The following is an 18,393-nucleotide window of genomic DNA, read 5'->3' as shown; positions in this document are numbered from 1 at the left end:
TAAGCCGAGTGTCCGTTCACGGTGCTCTGATTTTCTCACATGAGACAATCGCAGCACAGGTGCTTAGGAGACAGAGAAAGTAATTTCTCCATCACGTCTATTGCCTGTCTCGGCGTATATCAGACTGCACTGGGATGACAGTCTGATGTTTCACACGAGTCCATAGACTTGTATGGGTGCGAGTGAGCCAAGTCTCGCTGACAATCCCAGCATGCTGCGATTGTTTTCTCATACTGAATCGGCATGAGAAAATAATAGCTGATCTGCACTGCCCCATAATATCCGGCGAAGAAAACAGCCGCCCTCAAACATTTATATTTGCAAAAAAAGTGTCTATATTTATTGCATGTACAATAAAATCACCACAGAATATCTAGCTGAGTGAAGGCAAGGTAACGTTTCGACCCTACTCAGTTCCTTGTCAAACCTCACTGTAGTAAAGGGGTAGAGATAGCTCGCATGGAGGGAAAAGTAATGTCCCTGCTGGGGTTCACCCTTGGGTATAGGTAATGTATAGCGATGCCCATAATATTACATTGGGCAGAGTACAAAACATCGGATAGCACTCGGCCGTCTTACACGCTCATGTAAGCGAGGCCTTAAGCCATGTTCACTCGTGTTTTTGCTGCATTTTTTTTTTTTTTAAAGCAGGTAAAACCTGATCTATTGGCAGTAAAGAAGCTGCTTACAAAAAGCAGGACCCAAAAGTTCAGCTTCGCTTCCACCATACAAGAAGTTTGATAAAAATCTCTTTCCACTAAATAATTTTATGTCTGAAAAAATAGCGACTATTCTGAACATATGAATTCATATGAGTTCATATGAGTTCATGGAACATTACACATTTAGAAATGTAACAGCAGGGGGAGTTGAATTGGTTGGGAATAGTTTACTTAAGATATTGGCAGAGCATTGAGTTTGTAGGACACCGTTTACTACCGTACTTTCACTTTGGTCAGCCCTCGAGTTGGTCAGGTATCATTCAATTTCACACCTGCGTTTTCTTTAGAAAAATCGATTAATCCAGCAGGAATGTAGTAAAATCACTACACTGTCAAATCACTGGTGACCATGATTAAGACATTAGTCGAAACGCGTCAGAAGAACGCTGCCATGTGTGCATAATGCTGTAAGAAATTATACTTATTTACAAGTGGTGTACCATAGGATACAACCCTTTCCTTTTTTTAAAAAAAATGAAGAAATAAATTGTGATTTTACTACATTCCTGCTGGATTCATCGATTTTTCTGTGGACTGAGTGCTCAACTTTTCTGTGCAGGAACAGGTGTGGAATAGCCGATATTCAGGTGAGCTATCTTTTGGTTTTTTGTGGATATATATGTGCGTTTTCTTTACACATATCAAATCATTTAATTAAGACCAAGACGACCTGGTATAAACTTGGTAAAAAACAAATGTGTTTCACATACTGCTGTATGTGCTTTTTTTCACTAACAAAGAGCAGAAAAACCTGATTGCTGCGTTTTTGCACCTACTGATTACTTTGGGTGAAAAACCGCTGCAAAGGTGCTGAAAGAAGTGACAAGCTACAATTTTCAAAAATGCATCAGATTTCCAATTCAGTTAGGGGAAAAAAAAAAAAGCGTGCGCATGAGATTTCTGAAATTTCATAGCTTTTGATGGTATTGTAAAACGCAGCTTTTAATTTGCATTAAAAAAAATAAAAAAAAACAGGGTGTGAACATAGCCTTATAGTGACATTGCATGAACTCAGGAGACTAAGGCTGCTTTCACACATCAGGTTTTTTGTTTCAGGCTAAATCCGGCTCTCGGAAAAAAAAAAATGGAACCGGAAAAAATAAAAACCGGATCCGTTTTTTTCCCCATTGGCTTGTATTAGCGCCGGATGGCCCAGTGTTCCTTCGGGTTTGATGCCGGATCCGGTGTACACTCGATTCCGGCGTCTGGAAAAAACGTTTACTGTAACGTTTTTGTCCCCGGCGAAAAAGCCTGAAGCGCCGGATCTGGCGCTTCCGGCTGTTTGTTAGAATGGAAGCCTCTAGGAGCCCTGAGCCGAAAATGGCGGATCCGGCGGCCTGATCCGCTTTTTTTTTAAACTGAGCATGCTCCAATTTTTTTTTTATCCGATGATCTAGATAGGCTAGCCGGATCCGTCAAAAAAACGGATCCGTCGCATCAGTCTTTCACAATCTGTGCCGGATCCAGTTTTTCCAACATTCGCCGGATTTAGTCTGAAACAAAAAACCTGATGTGTGAAAGTAGCCTTAGGCAGCATAGTACATGAGAGCTTTGAAAGCTCTTTTAAATTGGCACTCTCCACTGGTCCTGCTGGCTGGTAAGCCTTAGGCCGGCGTCACACACAGCGTATGAAAATACGGTCCGTATATTACGGCCGTAATACGCTGAAAAGTCCCGAAAATAGTGGTCCGTAGCTCCTCCATAGGCAGGATGTGTCACCATTTTTTGCACATGGCATCCTCCGTATGTAATCCGTTTGGCAGCTGTAATGCGTGTTTTTATCGCAGGCTTGCAAAACCGACATACGGCTATACAAGGGATCCATGTGTTAAAAAAAAAAAAAAATAACATATATACTGATATAGATATATATATATATATATATATATATATATATATATATACACACACACACACACACACACTAGATGGCAGCCCGGGAGTCTAGAATCCATATATACTTTATTTATTCAAATGTAAGAATAATACAATTAATAAATAATAGTAAGAAAGAACAAAAATAATAGGCAGTATATGGAGAAAACACCAAACAAAAGTTCAAAATTGGTGTGAAAATGTCACTGAACCACTTCACAACTAAATATATATAGTTTTGGTAAATGGTATTATCATTTTTTTGACGAAATTCGGCAGGAGCTTGAAGAGCAACGTCACTGGGCCCGCCTCCACGCAGTAGAAACTTGCTGTGAGGTAAAAATTCAAAAATCACACCAAAATGGCGGGCGGAGTGTGTCACAGTACGGCACGTTTCTGATTGGTCGCTCGCAGCAGGCGGCAACCAATCAGACACTGGACACTGTTGACGTCACTTATCTCCGGACATTAGCTCCGGACAAAGCCACGGAAGTTGGCACAAATTGCAGGAAGTAGTATTCTATATATATATATATATATGGCTCGAGTTCATATGAGGACAACCAGCAGAGGGCGCCCTCTTATGATCTCGAGCAAGGGAGCTTTCTAGGAAAGTTCCCACGATCTAGGAACAGCCAGCAGAGGGCGCCTCACCGCAAATGAAGCTAAATATAGGTCATTGACCTATACTTCGCTTCATTCGCCGGGGTATTGCAGACATGAGCAGCCTGCATTAGCGGAGCTCGTGTCTGCAAAATATTTTAACCCCTTCAGATGGATCTACATCGTTGGACCTTCCAGATCCTCGGAAGGTATGTATATTGTTGGTTTATTATTTTTTTTTTAATTTACAGATCGAGGGTCTTCAGTGAGTGGATTGAGAGTAGAATAAATTAATACAACAGCCTTTGTGATTTTTTCAATAAATTATTTTTTAATAATGTGTGTGTTTTTTTTAACCCTTTACTAGTATTGGATTAATAATGGATAGGTGTCATAATTGATGCCTCTCCATTATTAATTTTGCTTAATGGCACCTTACAATAGCAAGGTGGCATTAACCCTTCATTACCCCATATCCCACCGCTACACGGGAATGGGAAGAGAGTGGGCAAGTGCCAGAATAGGCGCATCTTCCAGATGTGCCTTTTCTGGGGTGGCTGGGGGCAGGTGTTTTTAGCCAGGGGGGGGGGGGGGGCAATAACCGTGGACCCTCTCCAGGCTATTAATATCTGCCCTCAGTCACTGGCTTTACTACTCTGGCGGAGAAAATTGTGCGGGAGCCCACACCAATTTTTTCCGCCATTTAACCCCTTAATTTACTAGCTAGAATGGCCAAATTTTGCATAGACACACTACTGACAGTAGTGTGGAATATGCAAAAAAAATGGTGATATGAGATGGTTTACTGTATGTAAACCAGGTCTCATATCATGTCGGGTTTAGGAAGGAGAAAGCAAAAGCCGGTAATTGAATTACCGGCTTTTCTCTCTAACAGCGCTGGGTATTCCTCGCAAGTCACACTGCTGGTCCGTGTGTAATCCGTAATTTTGGGGCTTCCATTGACTTTCATTGACGTTTTATTTGCGCAATACGGTGACAAACGCAGCATGCTGCGATTTTCTACGGCCGTAGAAAGCCGTATAATACGGATCAGTTTAATACGGCAGATAGGAGCAGGGGCATAGAGAATAATTGTGCCGTATTTTTTGCGAGTTTTACGGATGTAGTTTCTGCGCTCTTACGTCCGTAAAACTCGCAAGTGTGACGCCGGCCTTATGCAGATGAATGATCTGGGTAGGAGTGGTAGGTGGGCACTGCATGATGGAGCTAGGAGTAGAGATAATAGGGTTGCCTGTGAGGCAACTGCTGTAGTGGTGTGTTCAGTGCACTAAGACGGGACTGAAAAACAGTCTTAAAAAAAAAAAAAAAAAAAAAAAAAAAACACATGGTTTTTCAAAAACCCAGAAACTAAGCCTTTAAAAGCTTACATAAACTGAAGTCACTTCTAAAAAAAAAAAGGGATCGCCCAAGGCATACCATCCCTGTGCTTCCAGTTATACAGAAAAGTCTACAATATCTTTTCTTCTAAATCAGTTACATTAGTGATTTTTGTTCCCAGTAGCAGCATTGACCAGCCATAACTCATGCTGTCCCCTAGGTTTCCATCACCAGCACTGGACACTCACATTGCATTCTCCAGTGCTGGAGATGGAAGCCTGGGACACCGCATGGACCACCCGGAGTCAGGCTATTTAGGGCAAAATGGTTTTAGAAAACCTCTTGCAATAGTAAGAAATAACTGTTTTCCTCCATAACTAGAGTTGCATTCAAAAGCCAGAAAATACTTTCCCCATCAGATGAAAGCCCTCAATTTGAAATGTAAGAAAGAAAAAACAGTTTCTACACGGTTTATTGTAAATGTGCAAATGCAGAATGAAGGAACACTTCCTTTGTTTTCCCCATTTTGCTTAATTCTGCAATTCAACCAGATCGATACATAAAGAATCCTTGTGTGCGTGTCCCCGGAGCTCAGCCATGTTCTGCTATCCTGCGCACGGCTGTAAGACAACTGGCTGCAGCAGAAGCCTCTCTGCCCTGTGTACAGGATTTCTACAAGACTGTTTGCTTTAGGAACATACAGAAAACCCTGAAGACCGACAACTAGTGATGAGCGAGCATGCTGGGATGCTAACAGAAAGTCTTCGGCGTGGTCGAAAAATAGGTATTAAGCTTACCGTTAATTATGTTTCCAGGAGACCATCCTGACAGCACTCTGGAGGACGTCCTTCCTCCCTTGCTGGGACAGGAAACACACGAGAGTTCAAAAGGTCCGGTCCCACCCCCAAACCTCAGTGTTGTAACAAGAACCGCCTCAAGGAAATGCAGAAAAGACATTTTAATGGTCAATTGAACATAATACATTAAAAATCAGACACATATTACATCATATGCTATGAACACACTACAACTCTGCCAGAGTTATATTATATTATGCCAATCCATATTACCAGGGGGGGGGAACTACCCGTGCTGTCAGGATGGACTCCTGGAAACATAATTAATGGTAAGCTTAATACCTATTTTCCAGGACGTCATCCTGACAGCACTCTGGAGAGTACCAAAGCACCTCCTCAGGGTGGGATTACCGCTTGGAGAACCTTTCTCCCGAAAGCAGTATGATAACCAGACAAAACATCGAGTTTATAATGTTTACAAAAGGTATTAGCACTGGCCCATGTTGCCGCCCTACAGATCTGATCTAGAGAGGCACCAGCCCTCTCTGCCCAAGATGTAGCTATCCCTCGAGTAGAGTGTGCATGAAGACCCCCCGGAGGAGGAATCCCCTCTGATCGGTAGGCCTCAGAGATCACCGAAGTGATCCAACGAGCGATAGAGGCCTTAGAAGCCTTTTTTCCCTTATTTCTCCCACCAAACAAAATAAACAAATTTGGATCAATACGCCAAGAGTTGGTGGCCGCCAGATAGTCAAGGACAGCCTGTCTGACATCTAGAGAATGCAAAGCTCTCTCCTTAGCATTAGCCGGATTATTGCAGAAGGATGGTAACACGATTTCCTGGTTCCTATTTTTAAGAGTTGCTACTTTTGGAATAAACGAGGGATCAAGTTTGAGGATTAAACTTTCATCTCTAATCTGAAGGTACGGATCCCTAGTACTCAGAGCCTGAATCTCCCCCACTCTCTTAGCTGTGGTAATAGCTACTAAGAACGCTGTCTTTCGTGTTAGAACCGAAATGGGCATATTATCAGCTGAGGCGTAAGTATCTTTACAGAGAAATCTGAGGACCAAATTAAGGTCCCAGGAAGGCGACAGTTGCCTAATGGTGGGGCGTAACCTCTGGGTGGCTCTGATAAACCTGACTATCCAAGGGTGAGATGCTAGGGGATAGTCAAAAAAGGAGCTAAGAGCGGAGATCTGCACTTTCAGGGTGCTTGGTTTGAGACCTTTGTCAAACCCAGCCTGCAGGAAATCTAGAATTCTAGGTAAGTCGGGAGTGCCTGCCGCAATCTCGGACCTGCCACCCTCCAGACAGAATCGTCTCCAGATCTTCAAATAAATTGCCGACGTGACAGGCTTCCTACTGGCCTTGATTGTGGCAATTACTTGACTTGATAGCCCTCTGGCCTTCAAGATCATCCCTTCAGGATCCAGGCCGAGAGATGGAGCTTCTCTGGATTTGGGTGATACACAGGACCCTGGTGGATTACATCTGTCCTGAGAGGCAGCTCTACTGGGTTCTCGACTGCTAAGTCTACCAGACGGGAGAACCAACTTCTTTTCGGCCAGTATGGCACAACCAGAATAACTCGAGCCCGGTCTTCCTTGATCTTCTCGAGAACGGCAGGGATTAATGCCGGAGGAGGGAAGGCATAAGAGAGAGGTTCTGTCCAATCCTGGCTCAGACCGTCTATCCCTTCCGGAAGATCCCGCGGGTTCAGAGAGAAGAATTTTGAGACCTTCGAATTTCTCCTGTTTGCAAAAAGGTCTATACTGGGAGTTCCCCAGCGAAGACACAAATCCCAGAAGATATCCTGGTTGAGTTCCCACTCTGTTGCAAACACTCTTCTCCTGCTCAGGAAGTCTGCAATGACGTTCTGGGAGCCTTCTAGGTGAACCGCAGAGATGGAAAGGACCGATCTTTCTGCCCAGCGAAATATTCTCCCTGCCAGTTCCTGAAGTCGATAGTGCCTTGGACCTCCTTGATGCTTCAGAAAGGAAACCGTAGTCACATTGTCGGATAGAATCCTGACATGTCGATTCTCCAGAATCTGATGGTTCCTTTTCAAGGCCTCCCAAACGGCATACAGTTCTTTGAAGTTGGAGGAACTGTGAACGACGTCTGAAGGCCATCTGCCCTGTAGAATCCTGCCTTTTAAATGAGCACCCCAGCCCCAGGCGCTGGCGTCTGTTGTGATTACCACATAGGGATCGGTGGACCATAGCACCCCCTTCCTTAACTTCTCTGGGTTTGTCCACCAAAGGAGAGACCTTCGTACCTGATACGTCAGCTTTAAAATATTGTCCAGAGAAGACTGACGCCGGTCCCATTTGGAGAGGATTAATCTCTGCAGAGGTCTTGAATGGAACTGTGCCCATCTTACACATGGTATGCATGCCGTCATTAGGCCTAGCATTCTCATGGCCATCCTTACTGAGACTCTGTGTTCTAGTAAGAGTCTGACCTGGATCCGTATTGCCTCCAGCTTGGACTCTGGTAGAAGCGATATTCTGTTTACTGAATCCAAACATACTCCCAGGAAGATCTTCTTGTGTTCCGGAGTTAAGTCGGATTTCTGCCAATTTATGACCCAACCTAACTGTTCCATCACAGATAAGGTTCGGTTCCTGTGATCTACTAGAATCTCCGGAGTACTTGCCACCAGGAGGAAGTCGTCGAGATAAGGAATTATTCTGATTCCTTGGTTCCTTAGGAAAGCAACAATCTCCGACACCAACTTTGTAAAAATCCGAGGAGCCGATGCAAGGCCGAACGGAAGGCTCTGAAACTGGAAGTGACAGGTCCCAGATGGCAGAACTACCGCAAACCTCAGAAGCCTCTGAGAAAGAGGGTGAATGGGAACCTGATAATAGGCACTTTTCAGGTCGAAAGTGCACATTACATCGTTCTGATCTATGAGGAGGATTGCCGAACGAACTGACTCCATACGGAACCTCTTGTACCTGACCCAATGATTCAGGGGTTTCAGGTTCACTATTGTGCGAGAGTCGCCGGAGGGTTTAGTTATTGAAAATAGGGAAGAGTAGTGACCCTGGCCTACTTCTAATGGTGGTACTGGAATTATGACTTGAGAGGAAAGCATCCCCATTAAGTCTATCATCATGGGCGAGTCCTGAGGAACCATCATAGGAACAATGTATCTGTCTGGTGGAGGGGAATAAAGCTCGATCCTGTAGCCCTCTGCCACAGTCCGAAGAACCCACTGATTCTTGGTGATTTGAGCCCAGCTGTCTGAAAAGTGACGAAGCCTCCCCCCTATAAGGGTGGCGTCATTGAGACTTAGATTTCGAGGAGGGACTGAAGAAAACATTTCTGTTCCTATTACCCTGGGTACGTGAACCCCTGTTGAATCCCCTGTTAGATCTACCGCCTCTGAAGTCTGACTGTCTCCTGAAGGAGAACCCTCTCCGAAAGGACTGCGACCTCTTAGGCTTGTCCTCCGGAAACCCTTTTTTCTTGTCAGAGGCTGACTCTAGAATAGTATCTAGAGATGGACCGAATACCCTTGTACCTGAAAAGGGGATTGAGCATAGCTTGGTCTTAGAGGCATTATCTCCAGACCAAGATCTTAACCAGACCGCCCTCCTAGCCGCATTAGATAATGAACTATTTCTGGCCGAAAATCTGACGGATTCAGCCATCATGTCGGACAGAAAAGCCGTGGCAGATCTCATTATAGGGAGAGATTTTAGGATCTCAGATCTCGGGGTCTTATTAGAGAGATGCTCTTCTAATTGACCCAACCAAAGGTACATAGACCGGGCTACTGAGGTAGCTGCAATGTTGGTCTTAATTAGCGCCGCAGAGGATTCCCAGGTCCTTTTTAACAGTACGTCGGCTTTCCGATCCATGGGATCGCGTAAGTTTGACGAGTCCTCGAAAGGAATAGCAGTCCTTTTGGCAACCTTTGCCACAGGAACGTCCACTTTGGGGATCTCGTCCCAAAGTTTTACTTCCTCTGAGTCAAACGGCAGACGAGCCTTAAAGTCCTTGGACAATACCAGCCGACGTTCTGCCTCCTTCCACTCTTCGAGTACCATGGCTTTGATATGCTCGCTAACTGGGAAGACTGTCTGCCGACGCGACATAAGTCCCCCAAACATCAGGTCCTGCCTGGATTGCGGTTTAGCAGTTTCTTCTATTTGCATTGTGCTCCGCACCGCTTGCACCAGATCATTCATATCCTCAGCCTGGAAGAGGTACTTCCTCTGGTGGTCCTGGCTTCCCAAAGGAAGCTCTCCTTCCTCTTCAGAGACAAAGTCTTCAGAGTCAGACCTATCTTCAGAGGAAAATTCTGGTTCTTTAAAGTCCCGTTCCTTCCTGGCCTTCTTGCGGACAGGAATAGGGCTAGATCTTTCCATCATACTAGACAGAGAGGATTGGACTTCCTCTCGTATAAGGGACCTCATCTCCGATAGCAGTGAGGGCTGCTCATCTCTCATAACCTTGGATGTGCAATCTGCACATAAGGTTTTCCCATGCGAGTCTGGCAGCTTTACGCTACATATGGGGCATCTACTGGACTTCCCAGAGGCCTTGCCGGATTTCTTAACTGGACCAGGCGGGACAGCGGGGGTACCCTTATCCTTAAACGATATAAGATAGGGAATAGGTAAGGAGCACCTGTCTGTGCGAGCCAGTGGGGAAGTTTGCGCTATGCGCACTTACCCCCTCCTCAGGTGGCATGCTTCCTTCCATGTTTGCAGAGGTCCTCGGAACTCCCAACAGAAGCGCTACAGCCGCCGACTGAACCGCGCTGGAACGCACACCTCCCCCGTACATCAGCGTTACCGGAAGTGACGCGGCCCCTGGGAACTTCCGCTCAAAGACGCCGAGCCGGGCACCGCTGGCCTCCAGGAACCGCGTCCGCAGCCGAGAGCCTCCCTCCGGGAGGAGCGGCTGCCTCCAGGAGCCTTGTCCACTCCTGGTCTTTGGAGCAGAGGGACCCCCCTCTGGAGGGTATCTGCCCTGAGCCTCTTGATAGGGGGAAGGGTATTGGACGAGCCGCACGATCCCCCTGAGCTCCGGTAAGTTGCTCTCGTGCGTCCCTTGCAGGGACAGGAAAAACACTGAGGTTTGGGGGTGGGACCGGACCTTTTAAACTCTCGTGTGTTTCCTGTCCCAGCAAGGGAGGAAGGACGTCCTCCAGAGTGCTGTCAGGATGACGTCCTGGAAAACACGTTTGAGTCACCGCTCCTGCGTATCTCGCGGCTGTTCGACAGCCACAACACATGCAGAGATCGTCTAACAAAGAGGCCATCTCTACATGTGTTGTGGCTGTTAAACAGCCGCGAGACATGCCGGTGGGGGGACATAAACATTTTTTTGAGCACCCCGAAGTCACTCGGTTTGCACACAAGCATGCACAAATAACACCTTATCAGAGCACGTTCCCTCATCACTACTGACAACCAATGTGAGCAAGATTTTCAGCTGTTTACTTCCATCATTCATTTCTAGGTTTAGTGTCTGTGTAAATGGGATTCATGACATTACATTTTCTCTAGTGTATTTATACTAAATTTGCAAAAGAAACAGCAGCATACAAACTGAAGAGGAAAGATTAGCGTTTCAATCAAGGAAGCATAAAGGAAAGTCATTAGGGCTTTTCTCTGTAGGAGACTAAACCCTATGAAAGGTCTTTAACTTATCGGTTTGACAAATATAACAATGGACAACACACATTTCCTAAAACGGTTTCTTTATCAAAAGCCTTAAAGACTACAGCACGACTGTACATAGGCAGTGTGGACACAACTTAGTGCAGTTATGAAGTTTTTGCAAGAGAAAGTTATAAAAGGAAAGTTTTACATTTCTTTGTAGATCCTATAACTGTTTTTTTTTTTGTGTGGTGCGATACTAAAAAGACAAGGCTCTTAGGCCCTGTTCACAGTGTGCTTCTGCTAGGTTTTTATGCCAGTCTGAAACACAGACACATTCAGGGAAAAAAAAAAAAGCCGAGTTTAAATTTTGTTTGTGTTATTGGAGTCTATGGTCCCATGTCGGATTTGTCCGATTCCCATTTTAGTCGGATCGCCTAAAGAACTGGAGAAATGAAGTGTGAATAGGGCCTTAGGATTTGGAGGATTCCTTCAAGTGTGAAGTGCAATGACTTCTGTTACATAACTGCAACGAGCATCGTCACACAGCAGATATTTAAGAAGAAAGTTCATTGAAACAGAGAACTGTGTAAGAGAAGAATAACTTACACTTATAAATCTATATTGGAAATATGAGCTTACATTCATACTCTATTTCCATCTGTCACTTATGGAAGGTAAAATAATGACGAGATCAGACTATAAACCTTTGTTTGGTGTCTGTAACCATGGATACACATGGGTGTGGAGGAGAGCTTTATACACGAAAAAAGTCAGATTTTTAGTTAAGGCTAGTTACAATATTTTTATATTTCCTTCATTTTAAATGCATTGTAGCAATATAAAATCAGGGTTTAGAAGGTGGGCATACCTCTTAACCCCCTGATGACTGCTCTATAGTGGTTTTATGGCTGACTTTCAGTGATCTTCTCATGAGGTTTTTATGTTGCTGCTTCAGGAGATTATAGTGGTGCTGTAGAACCTGAGGCCCAGGCTTGCTAACAGCCTTAGTATCATGCCCTGACTGACCAGTCACTGACCCGAGGAGTGATGTTTGCATTTGCACAATGTTACAGCTGAAGTCAGCGATTGACTGCAGCAGTTAGATGACTGATGGATGGAAAGTCATCACTTCTGGCTCCAACAGGGGAGGGGAATGCTTCTGAAATGACAGACAATTGAGAGGGTGTTTTTTCTTTCTTTATTTTAAAAGGGAACCTGTCACCAGGTTTGTCCCATATGAGATAAGGCCACCACCTTTCAGCGCTGATACTCAGCATTCTAATATGCTGGATATATGTCCCCAATCCGGCCTGCAACAAAAGAAAAACAGCTTCTATTAGGCTATGTGCACACGTTGCGGATTAGCCTTAGGAATTTCTGGTGCAGATTCTGCCTCTCCTGGCAGAAAACGCACCTGCGGATTTGTCGCGTTTTTTGCGCGGATCCACAGCGTTTTTTGTGTGTGTTTTTGCGGATTTGCTGCCTTTTTTTACCCCTGCGGATTTCTATAATGGAATTGGTATCAAAGCGCTGCAGATTCTCAAAAAAGAAGTGACATGCTACTTTTAAATCGCAGCGTTTCCGCAGCAGATTTTCCGCAACATGTGCACAGCTTTTTTTTTTCTCATTGATTTACATTGTACTGTAAATCAATTGCGGATCTACAGTGTTTCTGCACCGCAAAAAACACTGCGGATCTGCAGAGAATCCGCAACGTGTGCACATAGCTTTATACTCACCTTTGGAGCGGGGTAGTATGGCCCGATGTATGTCGCTGTCTTGGTCTGGCGCCTCCATTCTTCTTTTGATGCCGTCCTCTTTCCGTGCTTCGTGTGGATGGCGCATCCTACGTTATCCACAGTGTCCCGGGATCACGCTCCTGTGCAGGCGTACTTCTCTGCCCTGACCAAGGCACAGCTAAGTACTGCAGTGCGGAGGCACTGGGAAAGGTCAAAGATCCCTGGTGCATGTGCACTGCAGTAGTTTATTTTGCCTGAGTCAGGGCAGAGAGAAGTGTGCCTGCGCAGGAGCGCGATGCCAGGGAGACTATGTGGATAACATAGGACGCACCATCCACACGAAGCACAGAAGAAGAACGGCATCAAAAGAAGAAGGCGCCAGACCAAGACAGTGACGCCCATTGGACCGGACTGCCCCGTAGGCAAGTATAATAAAAGGTGTTTTTCGTTTGTTGCACGCCGGATTGGGGGCATACATACATACAGCATATTAGAATGCTATATATAAAGGCTGAAAGGTGGTGGTCTTATCTCATATGGGACAAACCTGGTGACAGGTTCCCTTTAACCCTATTTTAGGCCAGATTTGTATAATCCCAGAAAACTTCATCAAGCTTAACAACATGTGCAATATTAAGGTAAATCTGTAACCAGGTTTTTCAGTACAATCTAAGTATATTATTAAATAGATCTTTTATGAAGAGACTGGTATACTTATTTTAAAATGCATCTTGTGAAAGTTTCACTACTTAAAGGGAACCTGTCACCCCCAAAATTGAAGGTGAGCTAAGCCCACCGTCATCAGGGGCTTATCTACAGCATTCTGTAATGCTGTAGATAAGCCCCGATGTATCCTGAAAGATGAGAAATTGAGGTTAGATTATACTCACCCAGGGGCGGTCCCGCTGCGGTCCGGTCCGATGGGCGGCGCGGTCCTGGGCCTCCCATCTCCTTACAATGACATCCTCTTCTCGTCTTCACGCTGTAGCTCCGGCGCAGGCGTACTCTGTCAGCTCTGTTGAGGGCAGAGCAAAGTACTGCAGTGCGCAGACGCCGGGAAAGGTCAGAGAGGCCCAGCACCTGGGCACTGCAGTACTTTGCTCTGCCCTCAACAGGGAGATAAAGTACGCATGCGCCGAAGCGTGAAGACAAGAAGAGGATGTCATCCTATGAAGATGGGAGGCCCTGGACCAGACCGCGACGCCCATCGGATTGGACCGCCAGCTCAGGTGAGTATAATCTAACCTCTTTTTCTCATCTTTCAGGATACATCGGGGGCTTATCTACAGCATTACAGAATGCTGTAGATAAGCCCCTGATGCCAGTGGGCTTAGCTCACCTTCGATTTTGGGGGTGACAGGTTCCCTTTAATAATAAAATGAGAATTGCTTGAGTCCAGTTCTTATTTCAAGATTAAAAACCTTTAGGACACAGATTTTCGAAATAATTCCACCAGCCTCATCAGATATTATAAATATTTTAATAATGTATTGTAACAGGTTAGGGGACAAAGCTTAAACGGGCACTTTAGCGCACTTCAAAGTCCTGAACAAGAAAGTCTGGTCCAATTGGCTACAATCAGTTTTGTTGGCTTCATACATAATTCAGCAAAAACATAAATTTTACAAATTATAGGTCGTCTGGCCGCTAACTATGCATGAAAGTCCAGACTCAAAAGAGCTGGGCCTAATGTACAGCATCCCAAACAAACAATTGTTTTTCGCACAAAGCAAACTTCGAGGAATAGAAAGAGTCAGCAGCTTGTGGACTCTCTACCTTTCATTCTATACCTGAGTATTGCAGGCGATTAGTCATAATTATCCTGAAAACCAGGAGTGGCTCAATGGAGCAGAGAAAATACACAGTTCCTTGCAACAAACCTCCCTGGCTTGTTTAATGTACATATCATCATACACTTTTCTCCTGGTCCTAGTTTGTATAGTTAACATCTGTGAACAGTTATGCACAAATGAGTTAGTAGCACATTAATGAGAACGGCCATGACGCTTATGATTGTTGAGGCCTAGGTGTGGAGGCTCATCATCTCATTAAGCTGAGAAATGAATGGTCCCAGTAGAGATTAGACAGATGGAAGCCGGCCATGCCAACATGTCCACTCATGCTCATATACATGCCTGTGGTTTTCATCTCCCCAGATATGTCCGTCTCTGTACTGTATTCCCTGTGGTATATCAATTCTCAGTAGCGGTTCTGTACTTGTCTGACACCATCTAATGAAGGCCGACTTTGGAACTAGAGCCTAAATCTTTATCAAATACTGTGTGACTAGACCTAAGGATATGTGCACACTGAGGCTTTTTTGAAGCGGGTCTTCTGCTGTAAGAAAAATTCTTCTCATTAATTTTGTATAGTAAAGTTACCGTACTTTGCTGGTCATATGTTCAGTCTTTTGAGCATTTTTTTTCTGCTTCAAGTTTTGAAAAACTGCAGTGGGGGAAAGAAGTGCATCTTACTTCTCTGAAGCATCTCCTGATGGAGTCCTCTCCAAACTAGGCACTCTCCAATCTAGAGGCTAAAAAAAAACCGCAGAAGGAAAAACAAAAGTCTCCAGGAACGCTTGAAAAAGTTTGCAAAATCCCCTTTAGGAAATTAAAAACTTTCCCAAAACCTCCCAAAAGAAGGAGCATTTCCTGAATCAGTTTCCACTGGAAAGCATGTTGTTTTTGACCACCTAAAACAAAACCTGCATGTGCGCACAGTGTAAGAGACACAAAGTCACGAGAAAAGGATGATCCAGCATTGTTATTTGAAGAGTAATCCAAGACTGACGTGTCAGGACTGACGGACCCTCTTTAAAATGAATGAGCAGACACGTCTACGCCTTTCAAGGTGAGGATCCCAGCTGCCACAGCCCACTAGTGAAAAGTCTAATTCACATGTAAATACATTCTAGTGTGCGGAAAGCTCATCATTTTCATATTCCTATTAGATGACACAGCGGGAACGAATGGGCATAGACAAGCATTAAGCAATCTGACAGTACATGTCACTGCTATTTGCAGATGTGGGCACTGTACAGGAGGCTGTACATGTATTTACTCAGCTTGTTGCTTATATTTGCTCTAACATCCTGTAAAGAGTTAGTTTGCTAATATTAGGTCTCATTAACCAGTTACGTCTCTAAACACCCAAGCCTACAGATTACCACCACGCACACAATATACTGTGACGATTCTGTAGACCGTGCTGCTAGAAGTGCTGTTAAGTAATAACGGTGTTCTTCCTGCATCGTAATTTATGGAAGTATTGAGGGCCGTAGTTTGCACAAACAGGAATTCTCTTTAGTGCAAGTAATTCCCTAGAGAATAAAGCTGATTTGGCTAAAAGCAATAGTGCCGTCCTGAAGCTGCTCCGACATCACCGTTGTAACCAGACAGCCATTCTTTGTAACGTCACAGGAGTGCACCAACACCAGGCCTCCCCCAAAATCAATCCCTAATTGCCTAATCATTGATTCAGCGCATACATTAGTGGCTAGGCTGGGGGATGGATCTCTGGGGGTAACAGCGAGAGGGTCTGGAATGCACTTCAATAACTCTAATTATTAATACACAATAGAGGAGCTAGAACAGCGCGGACCACAGAGCCCGGAGGTTAACCAGCTGCCGTCCTCATGAGGAGGTCACAATGGTCACCATTAATGTGTATTCCTCACCAAAGGGAGTCGGAAAGGGTGAGCCTCTGTCGGAAAACAGGGACTTTACAAACCCAAGTATTTGTGTAACTGGTGGACAGTATGTGGTTAGAGAGGAGTGGGCAGTAATGCCATGTGTGGCAGGTGTGGGCACAGCGATGCCAAGCCTAGGATGGATGACCACAACTGACCTGCTCTGGGTGGCTGACCCGCTCCGGGCGACAGCTCCTTGCTCCAGGTGACTGCTCCCTGCTCCAGGAGGCTGACCGCACCATGGTCCAGGAGGCTGACCCTGCTCTGGGTGACAGCACCCTGCTCCGGGAGGCTGACCTACTCTGGGAGGCTGCCCTGCTCCGGGTGACAGGACCCTGGTCTGGGAGGCTGCCCTGCTCCGGGTGACAGGACCCTGGTCTGGGAGGCTGCCCTGCTCCGGGTGACAGGACCCTGGTCTGGGAGGCTGCCCTGCTCCGGGTGACAGGACCCTGGTCTGGGAGGCTGCCCTGCTCCGGGTGACAGGACCCTGGTCTGGGAGGCTGCCCTGCTCCGGGTGACAGGACCCTGGTCTGGGAGGCTGCCCTGCTCCGGGTGACAGGACCCTGGTCTGGGAGGCTGCCCTGCTCCGGGTGACAGGACCCTGGTCTGGGAGGCTGCCCCGCTCCGGGTGACAGGACCCTGCTCTGGGAGGCTGCCCCGCTCCGGGTGACAGGACCCTGCTCCGGGAGGTTGCCCCGCTTCGGGTGACAGGACCCTGCTCCGGGTGACAGGACCCTGCTCTGGGAGGCTGCCCCGCTCCGGGTGACAGGACCCTGCTCCGGGTGACAGGACCCTGGTCTGGGAGGCTGCCCCGCTCCGGGTGACAGGACCCTGCTCTGGGAGGCTGCCCCGCTCCGGGTGACAGGACCCTGCTCCGGGAGGTTGCCCCGCTTCGGGTGACAGGACCCTGCTCCGGGTGACAGGACCCTGCTCTGGGAGGCTGCCCCGCTCCGGGTGACAGGACCCTGCTCCGGGAGGTTGCCCCGCTTCGGGTGACAGGACCCTGCTCCGGGAGGTTGCCCCGCTTCGGGTGACAGGACCCTGCTCCGGGTGACAGGACCCTGCTCCGGGTGACAGGACCCTGCTCCGGGTGACAGGACCCTGCTCCGGGTGACAGGACCCTGCTCCGGGTGACAGGACCCTGCTCCGGGTGACAGGACCCTGCTCCGGGTGACAGGACCCTGCTCCGGGTGACAGGACCCTGCTCCGGGTGACACTTCCTAGTCAGGTGTCAGGCAGGCAGCAGACGCGATCCTGCGCCCGTACAGACCAGTCACTTCTAGGGTGCTGCCCAGCTGTATGGTCAGGCGGGCAGACCCACGCATACTGTGTACAGCTGTGAGCAGGAGTCCGGTACCAGAGTGGGTGGGGTGTGACGCTCACATACAGATACCTACACCCATCCATATTCCCTGAGCCGGCAGCCGGTAACACATGTGCACGGGTGCAGACCGGTCCATTCGTGGAGGAGCACAGGTACACCCAGGACAGGTGTAAGCAGTACACCGGCCGCACATCAGCACTTTACAGCTGCGACTGCACTTGACTCACCTGCTGCTGCCGTCGCGCCTCACCCGGACTCGAACTCGGTGACAGCTGCTGCCGGCTCCTCCGCTTTGTTGTTTCCCCTCCCTCTCTGTCAAGCTTCGGCGACACGCCCAGCCCACCCAACCCTTCTGCTAGTCACGTGCCCTTCAAGGACACGCCCACTCGCTGGAAGTCTGGGGAAGCCGGCTGTTGTGGGCGTGGTCAGCAGGGTGCGTGACGTGTCCGTTGAGTTTCCCGGCTGCAGGGTGACAGGCTGTGGTGCGTCAGATGCGCGCACGTCGGCTCAGATTCAGGAGAGGAGAGCCGCTGCCTGGCTGACGGCTGTGCTTCCATAGAAACATGCAGCCCTCAGCAGCACAGATATGTGCAGAGTGCCGGAGCTGGGCCCCGTGTGTCACCCCGAGGGGCAGTGCGTTACCCTGAGGGGCAGTGCTTCTCCCTGAGGGGCCGTGTGT

General features: G+C 47.1%; 1 protein-coding gene across 1 annotated transcript in view; it reads right to left on the bottom strand.

Moving 5' to 3' along the window:
* Positions 1–18,049, bottom strand: part of MAPRE2 (microtubule associated protein RP/EB family member 2) — a 223,554-nt gene extending 205,505 nt beyond the window's left edge. Inside the window, exon 1 of the mRNA XM_069731293.1 lies at positions 17,942–18,049. The gene's annotated coding sequence lies outside the window, so the exon portion shown is untranslated. The remainder of the gene's footprint in view (positions 1–17,941) is intronic.
* Between the last annotated feature and the right edge of the window lie 344 nt (positions 18,050–18,393).

The sequence above is a fragment of the Ranitomeya imitator genome, chromosome 6 (genome assembly GCF_032444005.1).
Source record: "Ranitomeya imitator isolate aRanImi1 chromosome 6, aRanImi1.pri, whole genome shotgun sequence".
NCBI classification, from domain to species: Eukaryota; Metazoa; Chordata; class Amphibia; order Anura; family Dendrobatidae; genus Ranitomeya; species Ranitomeya imitator.
This window is presented reverse-complemented; position numbering and strand designations above follow the sequence as displayed.